At 47.9% G+C, this 9,111-nt stretch overlaps 1 pseudogene across 1 annotated transcript; it reads right to left on the bottom strand.

Moving 5' to 3' along the window:
• Positions 1–377: 377 nt before the first annotated feature.
• On the bottom strand, positions 378–6,177 carry LOC309620206 (dolichyl pyrophosphate Man9GlcNAc2 alpha-1,3-glucosyltransferase pseudogene; annotated as a pseudogene). The gene is made up of 2 exons (XR_014249907.1): positions 6,080–6,177; positions 378–4,143 (listed from the first exon to the last, which is right to left on the bottom strand). The product of XR_014249907.1 is annotated as a dolichyl pyrophosphate Man9GlcNAc2 alpha-1,3-glucosyltransferase pseudogene (transcript).
• Positions 6,178–9,111: the final 2,934 nt, after the last annotated feature.

Below are 9,111 nucleotides of genomic sequence, written 5' to 3'. Positions count from 1 at the left end.
TGACCGGTTGACGCCACAAACGGCTTCAGGAAGAGAGCACAACCGAGACGGCCTGAAAAAGATGATGAAACCCACTTAATCCAGTGGACCCTGGGGCCTCTTGCTCTAACAATCTCCCTGCCACACTCACACATCACTTCTCTATAAGCAAACGACAGTCCCATACCCTTCCCCTTTTTCTCTAGTAGGGTTGGGGTTCATCAGGTGGAGTAGTATGGTGATGGTACAAAACAATATTACATTACCTTGGTATATATGGATACCTTGCCTCCCAGACCACTCAGGTTTCTCTGGAAGGAGCGTCCTGAAGAGACGGCAAGAAGTGAGAGGGAGAATTCTCTCTCTCCCTGTCTTATTCTGAGTGCCAGGGCCTGATTGGTCAGAACCAAGAGGAGTCATTTAGTTGCGTTCATGTATGTCAGCATTCTTGGAAATAGAACACAGATTAATCTCTCTGCTTTGTAAAACTACAATATGTCTTGGCCACTCAATAGTTAGAAAATAAAAGCCTCCATGGGCTTTGGTCTCCATATATATTTATTTTGTGTAGACAACAATGACTTTTCACCATTTCCTTTCCAATAATTCCATGATTCTCAAAATGATAATTTCATTCGTTCATAGTAAAAAGTTCACCAAACCTTTTAGTACTGTTAACATTTTCACATCTGTTTGGGGATATAGCTAGTTGATTTTCTTCTGATTTCTTCCATTTTTGGAATCCCACATGACTGTAATGTTAAAGTATACCAAGAACAACAGGAAGTTCAATCAGGAGACAAACACACCAATACAGAAAAGAAGTCCGGTAATGTCTGAGGAGGATCCAGTGTGACAGTCATCAGTGTCACAAGGACCATAGTGATTGTTGAGATAAGAAACAAACGTTGCATAATTCTGGGAAGAAATGTAAAACATGGAAGATATTTCCTAACAGAAATGGAAAAGGACTTCAACTGCAGTTCTTCTTCAGAAGTCTTTTCAAATATTGAAAAGGAAGTTGCACAAGCTATAAAAAATGCCATTATTGTCACAACTGTGGGCATCAGGAGTTCATCCTTCAATAGAAGAGGTAGCTTTCTAAATGTTGACACAAGTAAAAACCAAGCAGACATGAAAGGAAGCTCACTTAACACCAGGCAGACTGGTAATGATACCGAGAGAATGGACTTTCCATGTACTTGAAAAGAAAATGAAAAGAATGATAGTGCACAGCCAACTAGAGTGAATTTGAATCCTTTGGGAGAGGGCTGAAGTGTTCATTTTACATACAGGAAGCAGGCTGAAAAATGTAAAACGAAAGCTGATTATTATGTGGATGTGATGTGGCAGAATATCCTTAATGTTCAGAAAGACACTGAAGCCGCACCAGATCTTGGCTCCTTTATCCTCAAGTAATCCACGATCACCTGGAAAGAGTCTTCTCAGAACTTGCAGGGTTTGTTCCCTTTCTGTAAAGGATGACAGCCAGCAGAGAATGAAGGAAGCCACAACAGTACAAGCTAGCTTAATTAACAAACCAAATCCCTTTCCTTTGAGGCCTTTTTAAAAAACACTTTCCAGGTTAAAAAAAAAAAAAAGGTAAGGGGTGGTAAATTTTCAACTGTTTATAGCTAAGCAAAATGACAGTGACCCTAGCACATTCCAGTCACAAGATACTCCAAGAATACCACACAAAGCAAAGCCAAGACTCACAGAATTATACTGAAAGTGTCCATAGTTGATTAGAATGAGGCCTGGGCACAGCGATATGCATAATGCATTAGCAATCTTTTTCTTACTTGAGATTTCTTTTAAACAACAACAGTACAAAACCACTTCAGGTACGTCAATCAGCCAATCAGCAATTAACACAGTTGTACGCATCAAGAGTTTATCTCCTATCCACGTGATATATAGAGAGCAATCTAGTCTGGATTTATAAACTCTGCCATATATGCATCTAAAAGACAACAATAAGCTTAAGAGGTGAATAATCAAATCCCCAATACTGTACATTTTTATCACTGCTGTTAAAATTCCCTTGTTTGGTAAATTATAAGTCATTTCTTTCCAGTGTCTCTCTGCTTCATAACCACCAAACATAGGAGGTTTTCCAGTGCTAGGCGGCCGGTTTATTATAAAAGGATAGAGCGCAGGAACAGCCAGATGGAAGAGATGCATAGTGCCAGGTATGAGGAAAGGACACAGAGCTTCCACGCCCTCGCCAGGCGCACCACTCTCCCTGCATCTCCACGTGCCCACCAACCTGGAAGCTTCAAAATTATTGGGTTTTGACTCCTGCTTGTTCTCCGTAAGACTTCCACAGACATGAGAATAGCAAAGCCCAAATTCAGGATGGTGTTTACATGAGGGACAAATGTAGTCACTGTGTTTGAAGTTTTATTTCCTTAGCTGGGAGGTGAATATACAGACATTCCTTATACTGTTTCCCATACATTCCATACATTTTCATATTCCTGATATACTTCATCAACAGGGAAAAAGAACAAGGGAGATAATGAGGCAAGCAGTAACGCCCAAGAGAAAAATAATGGTATAGAGTATATCTTTCAAATATTGGTGGAAAATAACTTGGAGCCTAGAAGTCTACTTCCAGCCAAACAATCGAGTGCCAGGGTGAGTTAAATGCATTTTTAATACATGAGGTGTCTGTGTGTGCGTTTCCAGGAAGCAGACCCTGAGAAAGACCCATGAATATAAATAGCTTACTTGAGAGGGAATCCCAGGGAGCCGTGGTATGGGCGTGGGGAAATGGGCCTTAGAAGGAAGGCAGCCAATTAAGGGGGATGATCTAGGAGGTGAGAACTGTGGGTAACTGGAGCTTATTCAGAGAGGGGGGACTATGGGAGACTGTGTAGAATGCACCTCAAATCCATCTCAAGTATGGGACAAGGAAGCTGGCGTATGTAGCCACCAAAACCCCAACTATTATTTAATAAAGCTACTTCCAGGGGTAATAAATCTCTCGCACTTCCGGCTGGCTTTGGGTCATGTCCAGCATGCGCCAAGGGTGAGGAAAAAAACCCTAACGCGGAGAGTCATGGGTGGTTGTAGAAAGCAGTCTAGTGGGTGTAGAGGTGAGACCTGGCTTTGAGGAGCCAGAATCAAAATACATAAGCCAAGGTCAGAATCTTTTTGACATTGTGTGCAATACTCTACCCACTGTTTGTGTGAAATTTTCAATAAACTGGAATTACATTTCCTCTCTCAGGCTGATCATGTATTAAACATCGTACCAATTAGCATTTTTAGTTGAAAATTGGTTTCAGGAGCCCCAGTCCCAGAGAATTGTGAGATGACTTTTCAGCTGCCTAAGAAAATGTTTGCATTGCAGACCTTAAAATCTTCTAGAGAAAAAGAGAGCAAGACCTCTGTGGTCTGTTCTGACTGAAGATGTGCCCGCTGGGTGGGTGGGAACGGGTCTTTCCCCGGGATTTTATGAAAACCTTGGGCTGCAGGTGTCAGCAACTCAGTTCATGTCATCCAGTCTAAAGGGCCCCAAGCTGCAACGTGTCACATCCTGCCTGAGGGGTCCCTCAGCATGCAGTGGTCAAAGAAGCTCCCCTGGTCTTCCATAGCACCTGGAACTGTTTAATGTCCCTATTATTAAGCTCTGTGTTAAGGAATGAGTCGCCCATTAGGGTGTGAGCTACTCCCACCCAGCTATGCTCACCCTCAGCCCAACCAGTATACTGTCCCCATAGTGTTGTTATTGAAAGTGGGGTCCGACTGCTCGCTGCTCTGAAGCCAATAAAGAGGCAAGGCTGGTGGAAAGGAAAGTTTGCTTTACTTCGGAGGCTGGCAGCCAAGGCGGGTGGCAGGGGAGAACTCCTGTCCAAAGGCCAACTCGACTCCCCGCCACTGACAGTCAGTGGGCAAGAGTTTCAGGGGTGTATAGGTGGAGGGAGGGGGCTACGTGCAGAAACAGCACAGGCAGCTCTGACCGTCATCTTGAACTTGGTCATACGGTGGTCTGATCAGTGACATCTTGATTGTTTCAAGAACAGTTAGTCTTCAGTTCCAGGGTCGGTTTGTTCCCATTTCTTTGAGGCCAGTTCTCGAAATTGTGGCAGCTTCTGTCATGGCTACAGCCTGGTCATCATGTAGTTAACTTCTTCCACCTGGTGTGGGTTTCAGTATCTATAAGACAGCTCACAGGATACGGCTCAGAATGTTATCTATAGCCCTTAAGGAGGAACTAACTTCGCTTAATGACGAAGTTATTATTATTTTGTCCTGTTTGACTGTTTTCCTTTGCTTCTAAATTTTCTCACTTCTCTGATTAAACTTATTCTTTGACTAAAGCTTTTCTACAGATAAAAGGCAGGTGGCAGACATGGGGGGCGGTGGGGAGGGAAGGACCATAGGGTCCTGCTCTGTTTCAGTGTGTATTCCTCTCTTCAGAGATTCTCAGAAATGCTGTTCTGGGTAGTGAGCAGCTTGTAAGGGACTGAGGAGTTAGATGAGCAGAAGTTCAGTGACATTTGGGGTATTATTACCAACTAGACTCCATTTCAGCCTAGCATGGCCACATGTGGCAACGGATGGCCTTCCCAAGCATGTGATGGAAATCCAGTAATAAATCTTTGTCACAATTCAGATGTGGCTTGGATGCCTGGGTCCACTGGCTGTCCAGCCAAGTGTGCGGTGTCTTCCCTCAGCTGTTGGAGGTCCTCTGAGCTATCACCATCCACAGACCAGGGAGAACTTGGGGCTGGTTCAACCTCCCACCCTAACACCCCCAGAGGGACTCAGTGGCAATAAGAGGTGCCTGCTCTGGATGGAGGGGGCCTAGGTTTGAGGAAAGAGACATAATGGGAAGGGAGGTGTTACCTCAACAGAAAGGTAGGACCTACAGGGCAAAAACCAGGAGAAAACTTTGGGAGTCTTGGAGGACTTTTCACATCTGCTTTCCATTTGGGATTAGCAAGTGTAAACAAACAAACCAACACACACTCATAAACAAACAGGCAAGTTGGATGTTTGCTCCTGACTGTAAGCTGAGGCAATACTACAGTTCACTTTAAGTGTTTTTTCACGTGTAGGGACTATTACCCTGGTTGCTTGATGTCCAATGTCACAGAACTAGTGTCTCACATACTTTGAATTTTTTTTACTTGTGAATAATTCTGTATTAGCCGGGCCCACAAGAGATATTTTGCACTTGAAGGTCATGGGATCACCAAGCACTGTTGCAACTCAAGCAGGTGGAGACAAATTTGCTGTCACCTTGTTGGTATGGGGCAGCACCTAAGTCCACACCTCCTCTATCTCCTCACACAGGGAAAATTAACATCTTTAAGATGTTGTGCCATCCTATTTCAGACCTGGGTATGCATTTGTGTTTGCCTGAGTATTCCTTTATATCCCCTCGTTAGCATTTCAAAATGTTCTTTAAGTGACTTTTACGATTTTTCAAGTATATTCCTAGGCACTATTTTTTTTTAGTTGCTTTTCTGAATTGAGTCATTAAGAGTATTGTCTATTTTAACTGATTACTTTTTGAATTATATGAAAGCCTGTAAAGAATATATATTAATTTTGTACTCAGCCACACAAATGAATTCAGATATAACCTGTAATGGTTACTCTTCCCTCCTTCAACTGGTTAATGTCTTAGTTATTTCTTTCCCTTATTCTCACGTATGGAAATGTATAACGTCGTATTTGGAAAGCATCCAACACCTCTTTTGTCTTTCGTTTTCTATACTGATAATCTTCTTTTGGTCTCTTAATATACCAAATTAAGAGATTTCTTATCATTTAACCCTCTTTACATTAACTGGTCATGGTGCATTATTCTCTGACTATGCTGCTCTGAATTATGTTGACCAATATTTGGGCCTTTCCTATTATGATGCAAGGCAACCACACCTACAACCAGCGGTGCGATACGTCTCCAACTGAGAGATGCAAAGATAAGTAGGAAAACGTGTTCACAGAACTGCACCCAAGTAGTGTCCGGGTCCGAGCAATCGGCAAAGGATACGCTAGGGCTGAGGGGCAGAAGGGGTGAAAGGGAGGACTCCTCAATCCCAAGAGGAACTCTGTTCCCCACGTGCTGAGTGAGACTCACCCCTAGTCCTGTAGAGCGGAAAGTCCTGGGCCCCTCCACTCGTCTCCGCCCCTGGCCTGCGGCCCGCCTTGGCAACCTAGGCCCCGGCCCTTCGATTACGCCCCGCCCCCCCCCGCCCCTACAAGCGACCATTGGCCAAGCCCCTTTCCCCTTCGCGGGGCGGGGCCCTGGTCCTCTCCAAACAGCGTGCCCGACCGCCCGTGTTGCGCCTGCGCACTGCAGACCACCCGCCTCATGGGCGGAGCCTACACCACTCAAGATTCCCGCATCCCGCCTCAGGAAACTTCGGCCCCGCCCCCCAGATTCTGACCCTCCAGGAGCGGGCGTTAGCCCCGCCTCTTTCCCCTACTCCCGCCCCGCCCAACTCGGCCCCAGCTTCCCGCCTGCGCACTAGCAACCGCCAGGCTCTGAGGGCAGAGCCGCGCAGAGCCAGGTACCGCCCATGGCCCCGCCCACCCCGGGCTCGGATCCACCTCCGCACACACGCACTTCCCGCCACGCCTCCTCGCCCACCTCGGCGGAGCCTCGCTGAACTCAGCGAAGCGAGCGAGGCGCGATGGACGGCCGAGTGCAGCTGATCAAGGCCCTCCTGGCCCTGCCCATTCGGCCCCAGACGCGTCGGTGGAGAAACCCGATCCCCTTCCCCGAGACGTTTGACGGCGACACCGACCGGCTCCCGGAGTTTATCGTGCAGACGGGCGCCTACATGCTAGTGGACGAGACCCTGTTCACCAACGATGCCCTGAAGGTGACGTTCCTCATCACCCGCCTGACCGGGCCCGCCCTGCAGTGGGTGATCCCCTACATCAGGAAGCAGAGCCCCCTCCTCAACGATTACCGGGGCTTCCTGGCCGAGATGAAGCGGGTCTTTGGCTGGGTGGAGGACGAGGACTTCTAGGCCGGGAGCCCCTCGGGCCTGGGGGCGGGTGCTCGGGGGAGGGTCCGCCGCGCCAGTCGCCGCCGCCCAGATCGCCACAGGCGGCGTCCTCCCGCCGCGCCTCCCCCGTCCCTCACCTTCGGGTCGCCGCGATCTCCCCCGCGCTCGTGTCCCCTCCCGCGTAGTGCTTGCCTTTGTTCCAGGAATAGCGCTCCAGGTTCCCGCTGCTGCCGCCGCCGGGCCTGGCTCTGGAGCGGCCGCCGCCCTCTCCCTCTCGGGCCAGCCCGGCCCCTCCCCTGCACACTTGGACTCGGTCGTGCGCTCCAGCTGCAAGCCGGGCTCCTGTTACACACCGGACAGACCACCCTCAGCCCGGCCGCTGCCAACCGCCCGCCCTCTGCCAGACTCCCAGGCCCGCATGCAGGTGCCCAGAGACCTGCGCTGCCGCCGCCGCCGCCGCCGCCACCGCCACCGCCATCCACCGCATCCCGCCTACAGCCTGCAGCCTTCAGCGGTCTGGACTCGCCCGGGAGGTGTCTGAGCTGGCCACAGCCTCTGGACAGTGCTTCCAACAGCTCGCCACCGCCCTGGAGGGGCCGGCCAGCCCTTCACCTTCGGCGGGACCCAGTCCCTCCCTCCTCCCAGAGACATCTTCCGCTCCTGCCAGGTGGCCGCCAGGTCCCAGGGGTGCCTGGCAGCCAAATCGAGTCACTCATTGTCTCCTGTGGACCTGTTCGTTTCGCCCAGCATCCAGTTCTCTTCTGGATGCGCAGCTGTCTCCCTGATGTGTGCCTTTTGTTCCACACAGTAACCCCTGCACTCTGCCCAGCTCTTCTACACTACCTGGACAAACGTCTTTTCCTTATTTTCAATAAATGTCAGACGCTGTTCAAAAAGAAATTGAGTCTCAGTGAATATGGCACCTCTCCCTCCCTGGTCCAGTAAGTGGGGTCCATGACTTGCTCAGAAGGTATGTCCCCTGCCATGCTGTGGCTGATGTTGAGTCTCGCTTTATCCAACAGAAAAGATCGCCCTGTGGTGGTCCTGCTGATGGAGACCCCACTGGTGATCATTCATTCCCGGACGCTGACTCTTCCAAACCAGTCAGTTCCGTGCCCCTTCGGAAATGGATCTCGATCTGATTTTGGCCAAGGCGATGTTAAGGAGAAATTAGCTAGGAGGCTTTGGGGAAAGAGTTCCTTGCTTCCGAACAGCCGCTTGAAAGCACAATACCTAATTTCTACAAATCATGAATCCTGCACATTTGTTGATGAACACCTGTCGAAGTTTTATTTAATCCATTATTCTGAGAACCAGCACAATGACAGGTGGTTCAGAAAAAGCATTTACATTTATGCAGCCTTGATTGTTAAGTGGAGGAGAAGGGAGTGCAGAACTGCTCTTGTTAATCTAGGTAGAAAGCAGGTTGAGAGCCTGCAGGACAATAAAATGATAACTTTCTTCAATGGGCAGAAAAGCAAAAAATGTTGCTCCTCACCGTTCCTCTTCATGCTAACCTGTTAAATCACCGGTTCTGCTACTTCATCTATGTCTGGGAAAAGTAAACTTTCCTAGTAGAGTCATAAAAAATGGACTTATAGGATGACACTCAGTTGACTCTGCCTCATTTCTAATTTGGGTGATTTTTCCAGAACAGGTCAAAGAAGAATCAATCACTACAGTGGTTTTTCACTTCATTGACTCTCTTCATGTGGACAGGTAAACTTGTGCACTGGTTTGTAGGGCTGTACGTGGAGCTGGAGGTACATTACCCTCATTTTGTATCAGAATGTTTTTATTACCAGAAATAGTGGAAACATCATTAACTTGCATTTGGTATGTAACAGGGCAAAGTCTTCAAGTCAGAGGCAAAATCTGAATTGCTTAATGAAATGGAGTTTTTTGATTCACAGGTCCTTAAGATAATTGAAAGCAGGCTAATTATGAGGTTCCAATTCAAGGTCCTGGCAGTCAGCCTTCCTGGGTGGGTATGAAAGATGATTGTGTTAAGTATATTCACTGTTTGGTTTTAAACATAGATTCTGCTGAAGTGGTTTGAAAAGGGCTTGGAAGCAGTTTACTTTATGGAGTGGATTCAGCATGTTCCCTACAATCTGTCCACCTGCCTCTCGAGGGAGGTAGAATGGGCTGTGAA

The sequence above is a fragment of the Balaenoptera borealis genome (assembly GCF_965194805.1).
Source record: "Balaenoptera borealis genome assembly, chromosome: X".
Lineage (NCBI taxonomy): Eukaryota > Metazoa > Chordata > Mammalia > Artiodactyla > Balaenopteridae > Balaenoptera > Balaenoptera borealis.
The sequence above is the reverse complement of the archived record's forward strand: the minus strand, read 5'-3'. Positions and strand labels throughout refer to the sequence as shown.